The sequence below is a fragment of the Hippopotamus amphibius genome, chromosome 2, assembly GCF_030028045.1.
Source record: "Hippopotamus amphibius kiboko isolate mHipAmp2 chromosome 2, mHipAmp2.hap2, whole genome shotgun sequence".
Taxonomy (NCBI): domain Eukaryota; kingdom Metazoa; phylum Chordata; class Mammalia; order Artiodactyla; family Hippopotamidae; genus Hippopotamus; species Hippopotamus amphibius.
The window spans coordinates 64,663,970-64,686,893 of record NC_080187.1 but is presented as its reverse complement, the minus strand read 5'-3'; the positions used below and the strand labels follow the sequence as shown (position 1 = coordinate 64,686,893).

The 22,924-nt window shown below is 37.6% G+C and overlaps 1 long non-coding RNA gene across 1 annotated transcript; it reads left to right on the top strand.

Moving 5' to 3' along the window:
- The first annotated feature begins 25 nt into the window (after positions 1 to 25).
- On the top strand, positions 26 to 22,900 carry LOC130843881 (uncharacterized). The gene is made up of 3 exons (XR_009051089.1): positions 26 to 218; positions 905 to 1,013; positions 19,885 to 22,900. It is a non-coding gene; the product is annotated as an uncharacterized LOC130843881 (long non-coding RNA).
- The last annotated feature ends 24 nt before the right edge of the window (positions 22,901 to 22,924 follow it).

Sequence of the window (22,924 nt, the reverse complement as noted above, 5' to 3'; positions counted from 1 at the left end):
CCTCATTTGGGGAATCCTCCGCAGTCCTGCGTCTGGGCGCGTCCTCCCGCCTTGCTTGGCTGCATCTGGAGGCGTCTTCCCGCTCAGCTCTGCTAGAACAGCTTTGGCTGCCCGAGTCTGGGCGCGTCCTCAGCCACGGGACTGGATCTCGGATGTGCCCCGATGCCTGGGTCTTGGAGAACAGGCACAGCCCGGATCTAGGCGCATCTCCCCTGGAGGTGAGCTCCTGCCACCGCACCTCCCCCCCTCCCTGGCTAGGCCCCAGGCCAGCGTGAGAGAAGTCTGGGTTTAATTCAGCTGGGAAAGGAGTATTCTACCTTGGTCAGTTCCTGATGGTCGTGAATATGATCTTGGGTGGCCTCTGCCTGTAGCAGCTTGAAGCAGGGTTTCGGTTTCTAGCCAGAGATTGAGGTGGGGCAGTGGCAGTGAGAGTGCTGAATCCTAGCCACCAAACCGCCAGTGGGCAGTAACAAGGCCCTGAATTTCCGCATAGACATGGAAAGTAGGGAAACAAGTTGTGTTTATTAGGAGGAAAAATAGTACATACACTATGTGTGGATAGACACACAGGCAGGCTCAGAGAGAGAGAGAGAGTTGTGCCCTTGTGGTAATTTGAATCACTTTTATGGGGCATTTCTTCTGGTTTCCTGTGGCCAATCATCTTGTTTTGCCTGGTCCTGAGTCTGTATTTGTTATATCTCAGGGTCCTCCCGTGTGTGCGCGCATCTCTTAGCCAAAATGGATTCTAACAAAGAGGCCTATGGATAGTTGACATCATTTACTATGAGGTGGTGCCCCTTCCCCTTTTGACCTCCAAGGAGCCTTTTTGTGCATGTGTAGTCAGGGAAGTCTCATTGACTTTGAGAATGAGAAATATGTGGTCTTTTATCTCTCATCTGGGCAGGGCCCAGCCTCCTCCATCATCCTGCTTTTATGGAGTTTCTGCTATTGTGGAATTTCTTTCCATGGGGGAGAAACTATTCAGCCTGGGGCCCATCTATCTTCTGCTTCAGGTATGTCCCCTTAATCAGACTGAATTTTCTATGTTTGCAAAAATGGACCCTACTAGGTGTCATGTGGCCTCTTTGTGAAGGACAAAAAATGTATTTTCCGTGAGAAATGCAATTGGTTTATTAATAATCAAATACCCTTCTTTTTCATTAAGTGCAGCTTTCTAAATAAATGTCCTTGAACTTGTACTGAGAATGCTAAATATGACAGTATAGTAGACAGTCAACCCAATTACATTTATTACTGTTGTAATAAGTTTTGCAACTTGAAATTTTATCACTCATGTTCTGTGCTGAACAAGGCTTTTAAATAAGCTTTATTATTTTTTAAACACTTGAGTTGTTCCTGTTTGTTTTTAATTGTAAGTATATTTAAATGTTTCTTTTTAAATTATAAATAGATGCTGGACAATGGAATTTACCTCTACTCTCTGTCCCATCTTCCATATAAAACTAGTATTAATGATGCTGAATTCTAGACTTTATTTTAGAGCTAACTGCATTTTTCAAAAAGCATGGTTACTATTTATTTACAGCTTGTTTTTGCACAAGTTGTCTCCTGATCCAGTTATCTGGTTAGGCTAATTCATTCTTTTTCCTTTGCTGCATTGTAGGGGTATATCATGTTTATTTAATCAGTCTTTTTGTGATTGATGTTCAATTTGTTTCCAGTTTTCACTTTTATAAATAATATGTAGCAGACATCATTGCCCATACATCTTTTGCATATGTGTGTGATTATTTATTTGGCACAAATGCCAAAATGATAGACTTGCCCAGTTAAAATGTGTACATGTGGGAATTCCCTGGCAGTCCAGTGGTTAGGACTCTGTGCTTTCACTGCCAAGGGCTGGGTTCAAGTGTTGGTCAGGGAACCAAGATCCTGAAAGCCGCATGGCAAAAAAAAAAAAAAAGTGTGTATGTTAAATATTTTATAGATGCTAACAAATAGTCCTGAGAAAGGCTGTATCAATTTATGTTGTTTCCTCACATCCATTCCAACACCAGATAGCATGCATTTTTGATAACTAATTATTAGTGATACTTAAGGAATTGCTATTCATGTTCTAATGGAGAGAAAGTGGACCATATATGTATTCATTCAACAAACGTTTATTGAAAACCTGCTGTGTGATAGACATCATTCCAGATGCTGGGATTTTAACAAACAATATAAGATAAAAATCTCTACTCTGTGGAGTTTATGATCAGGGTTGCTGTGGTCAATTGTTAAGAAACAATGGGACACTTGAGATCTAATAAAATAATGGCAGTGTTGGTGAGACACACCCTATGACTAGTGACTGTAGGGAGCCATTATCACCAAAAAGCCTGCAATATGGGCAGGGAGTAAAGCTACAACTTGGCAGCAAAGGTTGCCCTAAGAGGAGCTATGGTCTTAAGAAAAGGAACATTAGAATGGCCAACTCATAACTTAGTATAGAAGGCCAAAGGAATAAATACCCACACTTCACTTGTTTTTCACCCTCTCATGTCCTATCCGGTAGTGACTATTTACATCCTCCCACTCTGTTTGGTTCCTAGAAGTGCATCCACACAGTGTCCTCCAGGACTCCTTGTTAATTTTCCAGTTGCATTCTTTCCCAGCCCCGCACTACCAGTGAACTCATTGAGCCATTCATCTTGAAGTAGTATGATTCTAAACACATCTCCTTCCACACAAAGTGGACAATCAAATATACCTCTGCAAACTCTGCCCACTAGGGAGGATTTTTCTTGACTACAGCCTTTCAGGGCCACCATTCTGCCACCATCCTTTGCAGACACATCTGTAACCCAAGGAGAGTACTCTCCTCCTCTGTTAAATTGTGTGTGTTTTTTTAAAAAATTCATTCATTCATTCATTGGCTGCTTTGGGTCTTTGTTGCTGTGTGCAGGCTTTCTCTAGTTGCAGAGAGCGGGGGCTACTCTTCGTTGTAGTGCGCAGGCTTCTTGCGGTGGCTTCTCTGGTTGTGGAGCATGGGCTCTAGGCTTGTGGGCTTCAGTAGTTGTGGCACATGGCCTCAGTAGTTGTGGCTGGTGGGCTCTAGAACTCAGGCTCAGCAGTTGTGGCACACGGGCTTAGTTGCTCTGAGGCATGTGGGATCTTCCTGGACCAGGGATCGAACCCGTGTCCCCTGCACTGGCAGGCGGATTCTTAACCACTGCACCACCAGGGAAGTCCCTGTTAATGTTAATGTTCATAGTGGACTCCCCATGGGGCCCTAAGGTGCATTGAGGATCATGTGTTGAGTCAATAGGAGTAAGTGTTGGAGGAAGGGGGACCCCTTTCAGGGCCTGAGAATGGGCTCTTGTCTAACACTTAGAAATGAGTTGTTCAAGGAGACATACATAGTGACAAAGCAAAAGACTTTATTATGAAGGGCACCCGGGCAGAGGAGCAGAGTAAGGGAACCCAAGAGACCTGCTCTGCCGCGTGGCTCACAGTCTCAGGTTTTATGGTACTATGATTAGTTTCCGGGTTGTCTCCGTCCAGTCATTTTGCTTGGCCCATGTTCGGTCTGACTCAGGGTCCTTCCTGGTGGCGCGTGCATCTCTCGGCCAAAGTGAATTCCAGCGAGAAGGATTCTGGGAGGTTGGTAGGACATGCACTGGCATCTCCCCCTTCTTTTAGGCCCCTCCTGCATTCTCCCAGTTAGTTTTTGTGACAGCACTGTGTTCCTTATTGGGACCTCTTGTTGCGAGACAACTCTTGCACATGGTCATCATCGTGTCTGGCCAAATGTGCCGGCAGTGTTGGTCAACAGTTCCCTAACATAAGTACCATGTGACTGTGAACCACTTGATTACATAGTTTGCTTATACCTTCTGGTCCTGTTTTGGTCTGGTCTTATATTTACCATCCCATTTAACAAAGGAATAGCTTTATACATATCCAATATTTTGATTCAATGGAGCAGATTACACAAGTTGCTGATAAGATATTTTGAGTCACATAGTCACTTGATATCCCGTGTTCAGGAGTTTAGTCTCTATCAGGACCCAATGGCAAGTCAGAAGCTGCTTTTCACATGGAGGATGGTTATCATGAGGTAAAGGCACACCTTACTCCAAAACCCCAGGAACCTGAGTTGTATTGAGTCTTCTAATCAGTGATCATGGTATGTATCTCCATTTGTCTTCTTTGATTTTTCAATCAGCACTTTGTATTTTTTTGCCTTACAGATCCTGCACATGTTCTGCCAAATTTGTTTTAATTTTTTCAGAGCAATTGTAAATAATAATATGTTTTTAATTTCATTTTCCAATGTTCTTTGCTAATATATAGAAATACGATTGATAGTTGTGTGTTGATCTTGTATTCCATAGTCTTGCTAAACTCAATAGTTTTAGGAATGTTTTGGTAAGTTTCTTGGGATTTTCTATGTAGACTATCATGCAATCAGCAAATAAGTGTAGATTTATTTTTTCCTTTCAAATTTGTATGTCTTGCCTTGCTTTTTCTTTTCTTTTCTCAAATTATTGAAATAGCCAGGGCTTCCAGTGCTATGTAACTTGTTTTGGGAAAGTGAACACCCTTGCCATCGTAATACTTTTAAGAGCATTAGGACTTTAATCATTAAGTGTGATATTAGCTTTAGTAATTTTGTAGTTCTTTATCAGATTGAGGAAATTCCCTTTTATTTCCAGTTTGCTGAGCGTTGTTATTATGAGTACCTGTTGGATTTGGTCAAATGCTTTTTCTGTATCAACTGATCTGATCGTGTGGTTTCTCTTTTTTACCCTGTCAAAATTGCAGATTACATTGGTTAATTTTCATATATTGAACCAGCCTTGCTTTTGTGGACTACACTATACCTGGTTGTAGTGTATCTTTCTTTTTATATATTTATAGATATGATTTCCTTATATTTTGTTGAGAACTTGTAAGTCTCTGTTCATAAGGGAAATTGATGTAGTTTTCTTTTTTTGTACTGTTTTTGTTTGACTTTGATATTGGCCTTATAAAATGAGCTGGGAAGTGTTCCCTCCACTTTTGTTTCCTGGAAGAGTTTTTGTAGAATTGGTGTTATATCACCCCCCAGCTTCATTGAGGTATACTTGACAAATAAAAATCATTTAGATTCAAGGTGTATAACTTGATACTTTGATGTACATATATATTGTGATCACCACAAAGAAGCTAATTTACATATCTACCACCCCATATAGCTACCATTTTCTTTTTCTTCTTTTTTTTATGGTGAGAACACAACATTTAATCTCATAACAGATTTCAAGTATTGTTAATTATAGTCACATTGCCCACTGAACATTAGATTTCCAGAACTTATTCATCTTGAGTAACTGAAACTTCGTACCCTGTGACCAGCATCTCCCCATTTCCTCCTCCTCCCAGCCCTGGGCAATCACAATTCTACTCTCTGCTTCTATGGGTTTGATTAGATTCCACACATTATTTCATCTTTAAATGTTTGGTAGATTTACCAGTGAAGACAGCTGATCTGGAGATTTCCTTTTTTTGCAGGTTTTTTTGTTTTTTGTTTTTTGTTTTTTTGTCTTTTATTATGATGATTATTTTTACTGCACATTCAATTTATTTAATATAAAGACTACTGAAATGATTGATTTCATCTTGGGTGAGTTTTGTGTTTGTAGTTTTCAAGGAATTGGATCATTTTGTCTAGTTTGTTGAATTTCTATGTATATACTTGTTCATATTATTCTCTTATTATCCTTTTTAATGTCTGTGGTTTCTGTAGGAATTCTCTTTCATCCTGATGTTGGTAATTTGTATCTTCCTTTTATCATTGTCAGTCTTGCTAGAAGTTTATCAAGTTCATTTATATTTTCAAAAAACCCAAAGTTTTGGCTTTGATTTTCTCTTTTGTTTTCATGTTTCAGTTTTACTGATTCTTGTTATCTTTATCATTACCTCTCTTCTAGCTTTCTGGTTTTTTTTCCCTTCTTTTTCTGTTTTCTTGTGGTGGAAGCTTAGATTGTTGATTTGAGATTTTTTCCCTAATATAAAACTTTAGTGCTCTAAATTTCCTGATAAGCACTGCTTTAGCTACATCCAACAGATGTTATGCTATATTTTTACTTTCACTCATATATTTTTTTCATGAAGCTTCTTCCGTTTGACCACTGGAATGTTGATAATAGTGTAGTTTTATTTCCAAGGTCAAGAGATTTTCCTATTACTTTTCTGTTAATGCTTTCAAGTTTGATTCCCGCATGGTCAGAGAATATATTTTGTATGACTTTACTTTTAATATTTTCATATTTGTTTTATATCCCAGGACATAGCCTATCTTTGTGTTCCAGGTGCACTTGCAATGATGTATTCTGCTGTTGCTCAATAAATTTCAAATAGATCCTGTCTTTTTTTTTTTTGGTTGCACTGCATAGCTTGCAGGATCTTAGTTCCCTGACCAGGGACTGAACCTGAGCCCACGGCAGTGAAAGCACCGAGTCCTAACCACTGGACCACCAGGGAATCCCCTAGACTCTGTTGATTGATGGTGTTCTTCAATTCTTTTATGTCTTTGCTGACTTTCTGTTCATTGCTTCTATCAATTACTGAGGGAAGGGTGCTAAAATCCCAAACTATAATAATAGTCTATTGTCTATTTCTCTTATCAATTCTGTCGGATTTTTCTCCATGTACTGTAATTTGAATACTATTTTTTCATGCATACATACTTAGAATTGTTATCTCTTCTTCATGAATTGACTATTTATTTTATAATTATGTAATTTTGCTTTTATCCCTGGTAATTTTTTTTGCTCTGAAATCTACTGTCTGATATTAACATCATCATTCCAGTTTTCTTGGCTTGCTGTTTGCATGTTGTATCTTTTTTAGTATACCTATATCATAACATTTCAAGTGAGTTTTCTGTACATAGCATATAGTTTCGTCTTTTTGTTTTATCTTTGTTTTTTTGTAACTCATTCTCCCAATCTCTGTAACATATCACTGTTTACTGGTATCAACTTTTTACTACTTCAGAGATTATGCAGAAGTTTTATGAATTTTCTGGTCCCTTTACCTACCCTTTTTATTATACAGTTGTCTTAAATATTACTTCTGCTTACATTAGGAATCACATTAGACAATGTTATCATTTTGCTTTGACCCACTAAAAACTGAAAAACTCAAAAGAGAGAAAGTATAGTCTGTTGTATTAACTATATATTTACTCTTCCTTTGTTTTTTCTCCATTTTGGATATTCTAAGTTTTCTTTTGCTATTATTTCCTTTCTGTCTGAAGAACTTACTTTAGCCATTCTTTTAGAGAAGATCTGCTGGTGGCAAATTCTCTTACTTTTGCTTCATTTGAGAATGTCTTTTTTCACCTTCATCTTAGAGTATATTTTTTCTGGATATAAAACTTTGGATTGATAGTTCTTTCAACACTTTAAAAAGGTTGTGCCATTCATTCTGGCTTCCATAGTTTCTGATGATAAATTCTCTGTCATTCAAATGATTATTCTCCTGTAAGTTAAGCCTCACTTATCTCTGGCTGCTTTCAAGGATATTTCTTTGTGTTTATTTTTTAGAAATTTTATTCTGATATGTCTCAATATGGATTTTTTTTAAATTTTATTTATTTATTATTTTGGGGGGGGTACACCAAGTTCAATCATCTGTTTTTATACACATATCCCCGTATTCCCTCCCTCTCTTGACTCCCCCCCCCAAGCTCCCTCGAGTCCCTCCCACCCTCCCCGTCCCAGTCCTCTAAGGCATCTTCCATCCTCGAGTTGAACTCCCTTTGTTATACAACTTCCCACTGGCTATCTGTTTAACAGTTGGTAGCATATATGTGTCTGTGCTACTCTCTCGCTTCGCCTCAGCTTCCCCTTCACCCCCCGCCCCCTCCCAAACCTCGAGTTCTCCCGTCCATTCTCTGCACCTGCGTCCTTGTTCTTGTCACTGAGTTCATCAGTACCATTTTTAGATTCCGTATATGTGAGTTAGCATGCAGTATTTGTCTTTCTCTTTCTGACTTACTTCACTCTGTATGACAGATTGTAGGTCTATCCACCTCATTATATAGAGCTCCATCTCATCCCTTTTTATAGCTGAGTAATATTCCATTGTATATATATATGCCACATCTTCTTTATCCATTCGTTTGTTGATGGGCATTTAGGGTGCTTCCATGTCCTGGCTATTGTAAATAGTGCTGCAATAAACATTATGGTACATGTTTCTTTTGGGATTATGCTTTTCTTTGGGTATATGCCCAAGAGTGGGATTACTGGATCATATGGAAGTTCTATTTGTAGTTTTTTAAGGAACCTCCAAATTGTTTTCCATAGTGGCTGTACCAACTTACATTCCCACCAACAGTGCAGGAGAGTTCCCTTTTCTCCACACCCTCTCCAATATTTGTTGTTTCCAGACTTTGTGATGATGGCCATTCTGATCAGTGTGAGGTGATACCTCATTGTGGCTTTGACTTGCATTTCTCTGATGATTAGTGATGTTGAGCATCTTTTCATGTGTGTGTTGGCCATCTGTATGTCTTCTTTGGAGAAGTGTCTATTTAGGTCTTCTGCCCATTTGTGGATTGGGTTATTTGATTTTTTGGTATGAAGCTGCATGAGCTGCTTGTATATTTTGGAGGTTAATCCTTTGTCCATTGTTTCATAGGCAACTATTTTTTCCCATTCTGAGGGTTGCCTTTTAGTCTTGTTTATGGTTTCTTTTGCTGTGCAAAAGCTTTTAAGTTTCATGAGGTCCCATTTGTTTATTCTTGATTTTATTTCCATGATTCTAGGAGGTGGGTCAAAAAGGATCTTGCTTTGATGGATGTCATAGAGTGTTCTGCCTATGTTTTCCTCTAGGAGTTTTATAGTGTCTGGCCTTACATGTAGGTCTTTAATCCATTTGGAGTTTATTTTTGTGTATGGTATTAGGAAGTGTTCTAATTTCATTCTTTTACATGTTGCTGTCCAATTTTCCCAGCACCACTTATTGAAGAGGCTGTCTTTTTTCCATTGTATATTCGTGCCTCCTTTGTCAAAGATAAGGTGCCCATATGTGTTTGGGCTTACTTCTGAGTTCTCTATTCTATTCCATTGATCTTCCTTTCTGTTTTTGTGCCAGTACCATACTGTCTTGATCACTATGGCCTTGTAGTATAGTTTGAAGTCAGGAAGCCTGATTCCACCAACTCCATTTTTCCTTCTCAAGATTGCTTTGGCTATTCGGGGTCTTTTGCATTTCCATACAAATGGTAAGATTTCTTGCTCTAGTTCTGTGAAAAATGCCATTGGTAATCTGATCGGGATTGCATTGAATCTGTAAATTGCTTTGGGTAGTACAGTCATTTTCACGATGTTGATTCTTCCAATCCAGGAACATGGTATGTCCCTCCGTCTGTTTGTGTCATCTTTGATTTCTTTCATCAGTGGCTTAAAGTTTTCTGCATGCAGATCTTTTGCCTCCTTAGGCAGATTTATTCCTAGGTATTTGATTCTTTTGGTTGCAATGGTGAATGGGAGAGTTTTCTTAATTTCTCTTTCTGCTCTTCCGTTGTTAGTGTATAGGAATGCAAGAGATTTCTGTGCATTAATCTTGTATCCTGCTACTTTACTAAACTCATCAATGAGTGCTAGCAGTTTTCTGGTAGAGTCTTTAGGGTTTTCTATATATAATATCATGTCATCTGCAAAGAGTGACCATTTTGCTCCTTCTTTTCCAATTTGGATTCCTTTGATTTCATTTTCTTCTCTGATTGCTGTGGCTAAAACTTCCAAAACTATATTGAATAATAATGGTGAGAGTGGACACCCTTGTCTTGTTCCTGTTCTTAGAGGGAATTCTTTCAGTTTTTCCCCATTTAGAATGATGTTGGCTTTTGGTTTGTCATATATGGCTTTTATTATGTTGAGGTAATTTCCTTCTGTGCCTATTTTCTGGAGAGCTTTTATCATAAATGGATGTTGAATTTTGTCAAAAGCTTTTTCTGCATCTATTGAGATGATCATATGGTTTTTATCCTTCAATTTGTTGATATGATGTATCATGTTGATTGATTTGCATATATTGAAGAATCCTTGCATCCCAGGGATAAACCCCACTTGATCATGGTGTATGATTTTTTTAATGTGCTGTTGGAGTCTGTTAGCTAGTATTTTGTTGAGGATTTTTGCATCTATATTTATCAGTGATATTGGCCTGTAATTTTCTTTTTTTGTGACATCTTTGCCTGGTTTTGGTATCAGGGTGATGGTGGCCTCGTAGAATGAATTTGGGAGTGTTCTGCCTTCTGCGATATTTTGGAAGAGTTTGAGAAGGATAGGTGTTAGCTCTTCTCTAAATGTTTGATAGAATTCGCCTGTGAACCCATCTGGTCCTGGGCTTTTGTGTGTTGGGAGATTTTTAATCACTGCCTCAATTTCCATACTTGTGATTGGTCTGTTCATGGTTTCTATTTTTTCCTGGTTCAGTCTTGGGGGATTGTATTTTTCTAAGAATGTATCCATTTCTTCCAGGTTATCCAATTTATTGGCATATAGTTGCTTGTAGTAGTCTCTCTCATGATGTTTTGTATTTCTGAGGTGTCCGTTGTGACTTCTCCTTTTTCATTTCTAATTGTGTTGATTTGCATCTTCTCCCTTTTTTTCTTGATGAGTCTGGCTAATGGTTTATCAATTTTGTTAATCTTCTCAAAGAACCAGCTTTTAGTTTTATTAATTTTTGCTATTGCTTCCTTCCTTTCTTTTTCATTTATTTCTGCTCTGATCTTTATGATTTCTTTCCTTCTGCTCACTTTGGGGTTTCTTTGTTCTTCTTTTTCTAATTGTTTTAGGTGTAAGAGTAGGTTGTTTATTCTATAATTTCCTTGTTTCTTAAGGTAGGACTGTATTGCTATAAACTTCCCTCTTAGAACTGCTTTTGCTGCGTCCCATAGGTTTTGGGTTGTTGTGTTTTTGTTGTTGTTTGTTTCTAGATTTTTTTTGATTTCCTCTTTGATTTCTTTAATGATTTCTTGGTTGTTTAAGAGTGAATTGTTTAGCCTCCATGTGTTTGTATTTTTTGCAGTTTTTTCCCTGTGATTGACATCTAGTCTCATGGCTCAATATGGATTTATTTGGATTTTTCTTGTCCAGGGTTTGCTTAGCTTCTTCAAACGTTAGTTTTTTGTCTTTTTGTAAGTATTGGAAGTTCACAGTTACTATTTCTTCAAATATTTATTCAGTTCATACTCTTTCTCCTCTCTTTCTGGTATTTTGATGACATAAATGTCAGACCTTTGATTTTTGTTCCATAGGTCCCTAAGGTTGTTTTCTCTTTCATTTAGATTGGATAATTTCTATTGATATTTCCTTGAATTCACTAATTCTTTCTTCTTTCGTCATCATTCAGCTAGTGAGCCCATCCAGTGAATTTTTATTTCAATTTTTGCATTTTTCACTTTTACAAATTTCCATGTCCTTATATTCTTTTTCTTTGCTAAGAATTTCTATTTTCTCATTTGTTTCAAGCAGTTGTTTCACAATTGCTTATCATAGCATTTTTCTGACAACTATGTGTACTTTAAAACCCTTGTCAGATAATTCCAATATCTGTGTCATATCAGTGTTGCTATTCTGTGATTTACATTTTTCATTTAAGTTGAGATTTTTTAGCCTCTCAACATGATGTGCAATTTTGGGTTGACATTCTGGTTTCTATTTAAATCTTCCATCTTAGTAGGCAAACTTTTTGGTTTAAAATGCACTTCCTGGTCAAATTTTGTGGGCTGTGGTTCAAAAATTAATTTAGTTTTCAAAGGCTTTGCAGTGCTATCCAGATTTGTTCCACTGTGTGCTGTCCAGAGACCCATTTGAAACCTGGGCAGAATTCCACATGAGTGTTCAGTTTTCAAACCTTTTCTTATTTCTTGTTGGTTTTATGCACAGGCTGTTCAGAGTTCTGCCCAGGACTTCATGCAGAGATTAAGAAAATTCCTTTCTTTAGTTCAGTTCTCTCTATAGTCCTCCACTCTCCCCATTATCTTTATCTATGAGGTAAGTCAACAATTATCTGCATTCCAGTTCTATTAAAACTTCTGTTGGCCGAGCTGTCTTATCAGCACTTTCCATTCAAGGCTATTGTCTCCCCAGTCACTGCTGTGCAGGTGTGAACGTGTCACATCAGTTCATTTGTAACTTCAGTGTGAGCAAAAATGGATGCCCCACTTGTGATTTGTATGAAAGAAGAGGACTGCTATCCAAGGGCGTTGTGATCTTGCATGACAATGCATGTCCTCACGCTTCTGCCCACACTGTCGACACTTTGCAAAAACTTCATTTTGAGGTGTTAAAGCATCCTCCCTGTAGTCCTGATCTTGCCCCATCGGATTTTCACCTGTTTGGTCCCCTGAAAGCAGCCCTACGAGCACGAAGATTCACTACTGATGACAAAGTAAAGACAGTGGTGAATTCGTGGCTCTCATCTCAGCCTAAAACAGTTTTTAATAAGGTAATACGAAAGCTTATTGACAGATGGACAAGTGTATTGAAAAGTAAGATGATTATGTCGAAAAATATATTCGTCTTTTCTAAAAGTTCATTAAAATAAATTCTACAGCAAGAGTGCGGATAATTTTTGACTCACCCTCATATTTGGGAGGGGCATCCCTTTTTCTGAAGGGTGGTAAGCACAGACAGAACTTTGCTAATATTTTCTGCAGCTGCAGTATTCAATGCGAGGGGAAGGGTCACCACCTTGCTATTGCAGGTCAGGAATGGAAGACAAGTCTGTTCCCACAGTCTCTGGTCATCTGGAGAGGGTTGGGTTCTGCCTAGTTATTGAACGGGAGAGATAGAAAATCAGTCTTTGCCCACAATCCTGTGGCCATAAATGGAAAATGCTACTTCATTATTACTTGTCAGGAATGAATCACAGGACTTTATACACAGGCTCCATGGCTAACAAGGGGGTGCTTCCCTGTTATTGCAGGGTGGGGGTGGAAGACAAGATTCTGTCTACAATCTCTGCAGCTGCACTGCCCACTGACAATTAAGGGGTGTGTGTGTGTGTGTGTGTGTGTGTGTGTGTGTGTGTGTGTGCTTTTTTATATTTTCCTAAATTGAGAAGGAATGGTCAAAAGTTTCTGTCCTTATTCCTGGTCCTTTTGCTAGAGGGATTGGGCTTTTTCTGGAAATTTTTCTTTTTGTCTCTGTGCATTGTTCTTTCCAGGTCACAGGTCTCTTCAGTGCCCAGGCTATGTTACATGAGGCAAAACAAAAACAAAAAGACAAACAAAAAACTTATAGGAAATCACCACTGGCTTTTCTCTAATCTCAATGTCTTTGTACAATCTGTCTTCTTCCCTCTACCTTCAAAGTTTTTTGTTGGTTGCTTTATAAATTTTGTCTGGGGTTATTTTGTTTATTTTGTAAATAGTGGGGGGAACATAGGGGCATGTGCTTATATCCAGTCTGGAACCAGAAAAGTGTCAGTCACTTAATTTTAGCCATTCTATTGGATGGGGATTTCACTTGCATCTCTTTGATGTTGTTGTGTTGAACATATTTTCCTGTCATTATTTGTATGCAACTTTTTTTTAATAAGGGGCTGTTCAAATTTTTGCCTTTTATTGAGCTTTCATCTTATTTTTTAGTTCTAAAATTTTAGAATTGTGTATAGGCTCTTTGTTGGATATATGTTTTGCAAATGTTTTCTCTCAGTCCGTGGCGTACTCTTTTTAGATTAAACCTTTTATTTTGAGGTAATTGTAGATTAATATGCAGTTGTAAGAAATGTACAGAGATATCCCATCTACCCATTTTCCTCCAGTGGTAATATCTTGCAAAGCTATAGTGCAGTATCATAACCAGGATTTGACATTGATGATCAAGATATAAAACATTTCATCACATGGTTAGCTTTTTATTTTCTTAAGAGATTCTCTCAAAGAGCAGAAGGTTTAATTATGATGAAGTCCAATTTATTGATTTTTTTTCTTTTTGCTTAATGTTATTTGTAAAGAAATCCTTGCCCCTCCCCCCCAAAAAAGACAAGAAATCCTTGCCTACCTCACAGTCATAAAGAATTTTCACCCTTTAGAAACTTTATATTTTTAACTTTTAAAGTAAGGACTATGATCCACTTTGTGTTAATTTTTATGCATAATATGGAGTATGGGGTAAGGATTAAGCTTTCCCCTCTACAAATATCCAGTTATTCCATCAATACTTATGGAAAAGTCTATGCTTGTTCATTGAAGTACCTTCAGTGGCACCTATATAGAAAATTAATTGACCAGACCATAAATGTGTGGGTCTATTTCTGGATTTGCTATTCTGCTCTGTTGATCTGTATGTCCATCCTTATGCCAATATCACACTATCTTGATTACAATGGTTTTATAGTTAATCTTCAAATCAGATAATGTAAATCCTCCAACTTTATTTTTGTTTTATAAAATTGTTTTGGTTATTTAGATCTTTTACATTTCCATGTGAATATTAAACTTGTCTTTAATTTAATAAAAAATTCCTGGATTGCATAAAATGAAATATTTTGGATGTGTGTGTGTGTGTGTGTGTACTTATTCTAACAGCATAGTATCAGAGATCTAAAAAAATAATATGGAAAATCATATTCATATTAAAAGTGTTCAGAATTTAGTCAGTTACTTGACATTTACGTAGATTGATGTGATTGAAAATAGGTTCTCCAAAAAAGACCTAAATTCATGAAGATAAGTGACTTTGTGTTTTAAGATTCTACAGGTTTATGTGACGAGAGAGATTTTAAAGGCTATGAGAAAAGTGACTATATCTGAGTTTTTGAAAATAAAAACTGCTTGCTGAGTTATTGGAGGGAAACAGCCTTAGTTATTTAGAATTCGGGCATATTCATCTATTAGTAATCATAATCAAGCCATGTTAGTAGCCTTTTCCCACTAAGTTTTTCATTATTTCCTTATGCAAATTTCACATGATAAATTCTTTTTTAAGCTTGAGCACCAGTGGAAAATTGGGCATTTCTGAAAGAAGGATAGGCCTCCTTTAATAAGGGATTTTGAATCATCCTTTGATTCTCAACTGCAGAGATTATGTTAATTTCTTAATAAACATATTTTATATTTTACTTTAAAAGATGATTTTTTAGACTCATTTTGATCTCTATTCCTTGGAAATCATGGAACCACCAAGTCTCTGATTTAAAAAAATCACAAAAACATTAGTAAGGAAGCATGACTCTCTTGGTCTCAGTCATGCGGCAAGAGTTTTACATATTTGTTTTAATGCATATTTTTATTATGTTTAATTAAGAAATGTCAATGCCATTATAGAAGTTTTAAATTTGAAAAACACATTTCATCCTTCCACACTGTTGGCTGTAAAAGACCAGCTGAAGTTTCCTTTACTGCAATCATCATCATTGAACTTATAGGAGGGGTGGCTTAAATCAGTCATTGACTCAAAATGAGAATTCTCTCTTCTGTTTGGATAACCTGTGAACACATGTGATGCCACTTCATCCATGAAGAAACAATGCAGAGAGAGCACCACACTGACTGTTCTGAGAAGAATGGACAATAGAAAATGAAGAATGGAAAGAGAGAAAGGATTCAGGGAAGACAACAACAGTGGCAGAAAAGTTGTTTAATCACACTAAACCGCTACATAAGAAAAGACAGAGCAGCTAGGTATCATACGTCAGGAACAGATTTACCAAAAAAAGAAAAACAGATGACAGATATTCCCACAAATTCCAAAATATGGATGTGGAGACAAACCACTTGCATACTAGTAGCAACTGTGCAAGAAAAAGCAAGGAAAACAGTGAGATGGGAGAATTTGAGAACAGCAGCTCTAAAAGGAAGGTCATTGTCTCCAATACCACTTGCGGGCAAGGGGCCTAGGTTAAGATGGACTAAAAGGGAGAGAGCAGTATAGCTCCTATGAACTCTGAATTGACCTGCTGGGGTTCCCTTTTAGGACAAGGCCCCACAATGAGGAGACATTGCTTATAGTGGAGTCAAAATCAAGCATGATATGGAAAACAGAGATGATGAAAAGAGAAGATTTAAACTGAAATGAGGGAGGAGAATAAAAGCAGGACATCTCAGAAAGCAAAGCCACCATATTTTTGAAACCCAGACATGAACAACAAGAGAGAGAGTAGTGTCGAAGGGGCTAGGATTCCATACTTTCCTGGAAGCAGGCAATGGTCTGATTTCCCCCTGCTCCTCCAGGAGAGCATCAGTGGGGTCAAGCATTGAACTGATCCTCCACCCCTACGTGGCAGCAATGGAACTTCACAAGGCTGTACAAGGCAGAGCTAGTTACAACTAGGCTTCACCTTTCCCACCCCTGTCATCAAAGCCTATTGGGGAGCTAACCCTCCACTTCACCTGGCATCAGGGAGGCATAATGGAATGGTGCAAGGAGGGGTAGTTGACACTCTGCTTCTCCCCTCCCCTCATGTCAGTGGGATCCCATGGGGACCTGACCCTTCACCCCTACCAACAGTAACAAAATGCTGTCAGTCAGCCTTCTATTCATCCTCCTTCCCCACCTGGGAGGGAGGGGAGCCAAGCAGTGAGTTGATCATACAACACCACTCAGATGCAACAAGGTGGTGTGAGTCAGTGCCCCATCTTTGCCAGGAAGGTGACAATGAGGTGATGAGGGACCTGAACTTTCACTCTACCTATCTGCAGCAAAGCAGTGTGAGTCAGTGCCCCATTTTGGCCAGGATGGTTTGGAAGAGCCTGACAGGAAGCTGAACAAATACACCCACCTGGCCCTTGCACTATGCCTACTAAAAATAAGATTAAATAGGATCCATAATCTCATAATATAATATACAAATTATCTAGGATATAATAACAACAGCAAAAAAGCACTCATTTTACTAAGAACCAGGAAAATCACAACAGAAATGAGAAAAGACAATGAACAGACACCAATTCCAAGATATATCAGATACAATTATCTGACAAGGATTTTAAAGCAGCCATCTTAAAAATGATTCAACAAGCCATTACATATTTTTTGGAAACAAATGAAAAATAGGAAATGTAACCAAAGAAATAAAAATTCTAAAAAGAAAGCAAATGGGAATTAGAGAACTGAAAAATACAGTAATCAAAATGAAAAACTTGCTGTATGAACTCAATAGCAGGATGGATATCACAGAGGATAGATTCAAAGAATATGAAGACAAATCAATAGAATTTACCCAATGTGAGAAGCAACAACAAAAGCAACAAAATAGGCTTTAAAAAAAGACAGCATCTCAAGGACCTGTAGGATAATAACAAAAGGGTTAACATATATGTCATTAGAAACCCAGAAAGTGAAGACAGGGAGAGGAGCACTGAAAAAGCATTTGAAAAAATAGTGTCTGAAACTTTTCAAATTTGGGAACACCATATTTCTTATCTGCAACCCTGGGGCCAGAAGAAAGTAGAAAACATTTTTCAAGTGCTGAAAGAAAATAACTGTCAACCCCAAATTCTTTATCTGTGAAAATGTCCTTCAAGAATGAAATCACAATATTATAAGATGAAGTAAAACGAAGAGAATTTTATGCTAGCAAACTTACTCTTAAAAAATGGTTAAAGGAAGTTCCCTAACAGAAAGGCTTGGAACTTCAGAAAGGAAAGAACATCAGAATGGGTAAAAAAGGGGGAAATGTAAAAGATTATCCAGTCTTTAATGGGCTTCTTAAATCACATTTTGATTGGTGAAACAAAAATTAAAACACCATCTCACATGGTGTTCAAAATTATAAGCAGGAAATACAACAGTTATATTTTAAAAGTGGGAAAGGTAAAGGGACTCAACTGGAAATAAAAGTTTTCTATACTTCACTAGAAATGGGTAAACATCAATATTGGTAATATGTGATAAGTTACATATATATATTGGAATACCTAGAGCAATCACTAAGAAAATTATAGAAAGCTATAGTCAAAAAACCCTAGGTAAATCAAGGTAGAATCCTAGTAAATATTCAAATATTCCACAGGAAAGTAAGAAAAGAGAAAAAAGAACAAGAAACATAGGAAACAGAAAGCAAAAAATAAAATGGCAGACTTCAGCCCTAAAATATCAGAATTACCTTAAATGTAAATAGTCTGAATACACTAATAAAAAGACAGAGATTGGCAGAGTGGATTAAAAAACAAACAAACATGACCCAACAGTATGCTGTTTACAAGAAACTCACTTCAGATACAAGGACAGAGGTAAGTTGGAAGTAAAAGGATGAAAAGACATACCATGTGAACATTAATTTAAATAGATGCGCAGAGGGGCTATATTAACATCAGGTGAAGTAGACTTGAGAGCAAAGATAATTACTGAGACAAAGAGGGACATTATGTAATGATAAAAGGATCAATTCACCAGGAAGACATAATAATCCTAAATATGTACACATCAACAACAGAGCTTCAAAATACATGAAGCAAAAATTGACGAGGCTGAGTGGAGAAACAGACAAATCCACAATTATAGGTGGGAACTTCGATACCCACTCTCAGTGATTGATAGAACTAGTAGATATGATTTTTTAAAAATTGTATTCACTTTTTTTCCAAGAAAAATAGACTAAATAATACGAAAACAAATAACCACTGTGTTTGTTAGAAATATAGTTAGCGCTGCATCCTTCGCAAGCTTGGGTGTGGTCCAGAGCTAAAGTCATACTCTGTGTCTGCAGCTGCAGCTGCTTGCCCTTCTGCAGGTGCCCAGGCTACTCTTGGAGACCATGCAGAAGAGAAGACTCATGTGTGGGAAGCCCTGCTCCACCACCTGGGCAGTGTACGTAGCCAACCAGGTGTTTTACCTGCCATAATCCCCAGATCCCCCGAAGTCACTGGAGGCTATAGATGCCTCATCATTACCTGCTGGAGACCGTTGCTTTCCGCGAAATCAGGTGGTACCAGAGTTCTAGAAACTTCTGATCTTCAAGAGCCCTTTCTAACACTGGTCTAGAAAGTCACCCAAGGTCTGCAGCATGACCTGCAGTTCCTGAGTGGGCCATGGGGCTTTGCGGGAAGCCTATTAGGCCTACCTGGTCGGCCTATTTGAAGACACCATCCTTCTTTTGCAAAGCAGGAATTCTCTCTATAATGTCACCTTACAGTCTTCTTTCTGGATTACACCTCCTGCCTCATAGCAATAAGCATTGCCCTTCACCAAAGACACATTTCCTAGCTAGATACTTATCTTTCTCTGCATGCTCACCCGCACCCTTCTTAAAATGTGGCTCCCAGGCCTGAAGACAGTATTCCAGACATAATGCCATGAAGTAGAAATTAAAGTCACTATTTTCTTTACCAAGCCCTTTGATTTCATTATTGCAAACTTTTGGGGTGCCCAAATCATGTTGTTAGTCATATCAAAATTATTGGTAACCAAAAACTAAGATTTTTAAAAGGGTATTATTAAACCATTTCTCTTTTTTTCTGTACTTGCATTATATATGTGTACATATACTTTTTAATAAAATTTAACATGCATACATATTTAATCTCAACATAGAGCGTTACATTTATGCACAGTAAGTTTCATTCTATTGGTTTTGGTCTTTCTAGGGTTTGGAATTCTTTTCTCTCTCTCTCCTTTTTTCTTTTCTTTTTTTATATTTTCATTATTACTATTTTATATTATATATATATATATATGTAGTCTTTCTCTCTCCTTTTAAATCCTGATTTTTTTAATTCAGAATATACACTCTCTATCATGGGCATATATCATTCTTGCCTGCCTGGTGACGACATCCTGGTTTTCCTGTGGAACCACCACTCTTCTAATACCAATTCTTGTGATTTTGGTGTGTAGACCACACCCCACATCCTGAGGAAGGCACGTAACCTATGCAGAGCGTAGCAACACCAGGCCTGGACATAACTGAAAAAAACACTTTCCTCCACAGAGGATGAAAGGGAGAGCCTGACTCAGAGCACGAGGAAGTGGACCCTGGAGACAGGAGCAGCAAAGTGCTGAAGACATTCTTTGAGCCCTAGATCCAGCCATGTCTGCAGCCAAGAAGTCCTCTCACATAAACCACTTTAAAGTTGATTTCTGTCACTTGTGGCCAAGAGTTTTGTTTAATAGACCCTCCCCGAAAATTTTGTCACTGCAGCTTTGTCAATCATTTCCTCATACAAGGGGTTGATGGTGACCTAGGGCCCACGGGATTCATTTCAGAGCTGTATTTCCATAGCAAACTTTGTTTTTATTTGAATTTCATGTGTGTTTGGGGTGGTTTAGTAGGTGGGATGGATTTGTGTGTATGCTTCTTTTAGAAGAAAGTTCCCATAAACCTCCTTACATGTCCATGCTGACACTGTGTTGATTTAAATGGCTGATAAAAATTACTGAGGGAGATCCAGTCAGAGACACAGCCTTGTTATTTGTCACTGGAAACCAAGTGCAAATTGATAGTAGCTAACAGTATTTGGGTACCATGGTTTAGCTTTCTTTCATCCAGGTCATACTGTTGGTAAGAATGTAAACTGTTACAGCTGCTGTGGAAAACAGTTGACAGTTCCTTAAAAAGTCAAATATAGAATTATCATATTCTTTATAATAACACACAGGTGTAAACCACACAAACATCCATCAACACATGAATGGATAAACAAGATGTGGTATATGCATACAACAGAACAGTATTCAGCTTCAAAGAATAATAAAATTTTTATAACTGCAAAACATGGATGAACCTTGAAAGCATCATGTTAAGTGAAATAAATCAGACACAGAATAACAAATATTGTATGATTCCACTTATAGTGGTACCTAGAATAGACAAATTCATAAGACAGAAAGTAGAATAGAGATTACCAGGGGCTGGGAGGAGGGGAGAATGGGGAGTTATTGTTTAATGGGTACAGAGCTTCTGTTTGGGATGATGAAAAAGATCTAGAAGTGGATAGTGGTGATGTTTATACAACATCATGAATATACTTAATGCCACTGAATTGTATGTGGTTAAAGTGGTAAGTTTTATATTATAAATATTTTACCATGTAAAATGAAAAAAAAGTATTTTGCAGAAAAAAATCAGTAGTTCCTTTTAAATAATTTAGCATGAATATCAACAAAAGTTCAATATTTGTTTACTACATTTTTTCATGTAAAATTTATATATAATGAACTGTACAAATTTTAAGTATACAAATTTTTGAGTTTTAACAAATGTGTACACCTATATAACCCTAATACCTACCAAGATAAAGAATATTATCATCATCTCAGGACATTATCATCCCTCAGGCCTTTCCCAGTGAAACGCTCTGATGTGATTTTTAAGAGCAGAACTGAGAATTCAAAGCCAAGGATTTGCTTTTTGCTTCTACCCGTGTTTACCCTCCCCCTGAGTGTTGTGTGATTAGCTGAATCACTAGATTAGCTGAATCTTGTGCTGTCCCAGAATATAGAAGAAGGGGAAAGGATACAGAAAGCTGGGGAAAGGACATTTCTGTCCCAATGTTGGGATATGAGGTGTGTATGTTGGGGGAAGGGGAGGCAAAGAGAACAAACGTTCTGGGATGCAGACCAGAGCCAGTTTTTCATTCTCACTAAAGCAGTCTTATCAGAACTGTTCCTTGGTATATTCCTTGTCCATCTCTCCTTTGGCTTTTAGCAAGATCCCTCCCTACCACTCTTGGCTGAGGCCAATGACTTTGAGCCAACAGTCCAGGACTCTCAGAGAAGCTCTGTGTTCTGAGACTTCCTCGGACTACCCTGGAAGCCAGCTGGCCAGTGACAGTTCCTTATGTGTGTGCTCTACGAATGGACTGGTCAAGGAGTGTCAGTGTGAATCTCAGGAGGATAAATCTCCCAAATAGGAGACTTGCCTTTATTCTGGTTATCTAAGGACAGTCTGTTTCTCTCCCACCTCCTCCTCCTTTTTCACCAATTCTTTAATTTTTAAAAAAATTGAACTATACTTCTGAATATGTTACCTCATGAGAGTGATGCATGTTAATCATTTTTTAAAAATGGAAATAGTACAGCACCAAGAGAAAGTGCCTCCTTTAAGCGCCTCCAGGATGCAAATCTGGTTTATATCCTTGGGGAACTTTAAAAAACGCACATGTAAGAATGTGTACGTCTCTCTATATCTTAAAAAATTATATCAAATTATTCATACTGATTTACTACTTGCTTTTGTTCACTGAAAATTATGTTTCGGAGACATGACTGTATTTCTTCTGTCACAATTTGAACAATTGACTTTGAGAAAATGACTCATGTAAATAATTTCCTCAGAGATCTATTTCCTTTTTTAGTTTATTTTTTTCAAAATCATGTTGATTAATTCCAGTGTCTCAAGTAAAACTTTGGTTATAAAATAACATGGTTGGCCAAGAAAAACAACGTATGTACTCACAGTTTTCCATCCATTGACTTTTGAACATTTTAAAGGAGATTCCCTCTTCCTCTAAGGTTGGTTTTGAGGCGAGCTTAAGTAAGAAATATACTGAGCCATTTCTTTACTGGGAGATGAGAAACAAATAATTAAAACACACAACAAAGCAAGGAAGAGAAACTTTGAACTCCCTAATCCCCCTAGAGATGTGACAAATTCTAACTCATGGAATTCAACTCAAATTACATTACAAAATGGGAGATACTAAGACCATAATCCTGAGTTTTGTTGGATGAAATAATGTGACATGAAGTACTTTGTAATTCTCCCTTAATGCTAGGTATTATGTATTATTTTAATTATTATTTTGGGAAGCAGTTTCAGGTTGGAGAAATAAACCCTAGATTATGGAATATTTGGTAACTAGGTGGCCTTAGTCCTGAAGCCTGAAATCCTAAAGACACTTCTTGTTAAAAATTACAGGGCAGGGAGAACTACAGTTCATAAAGGGCATCTAAGAAAAAAACACCTTCACCCAAAATGTATTAACTAGGCAACAGCAAAAGCTTACTGGGTCTTAAAATGTTAGAAAAAT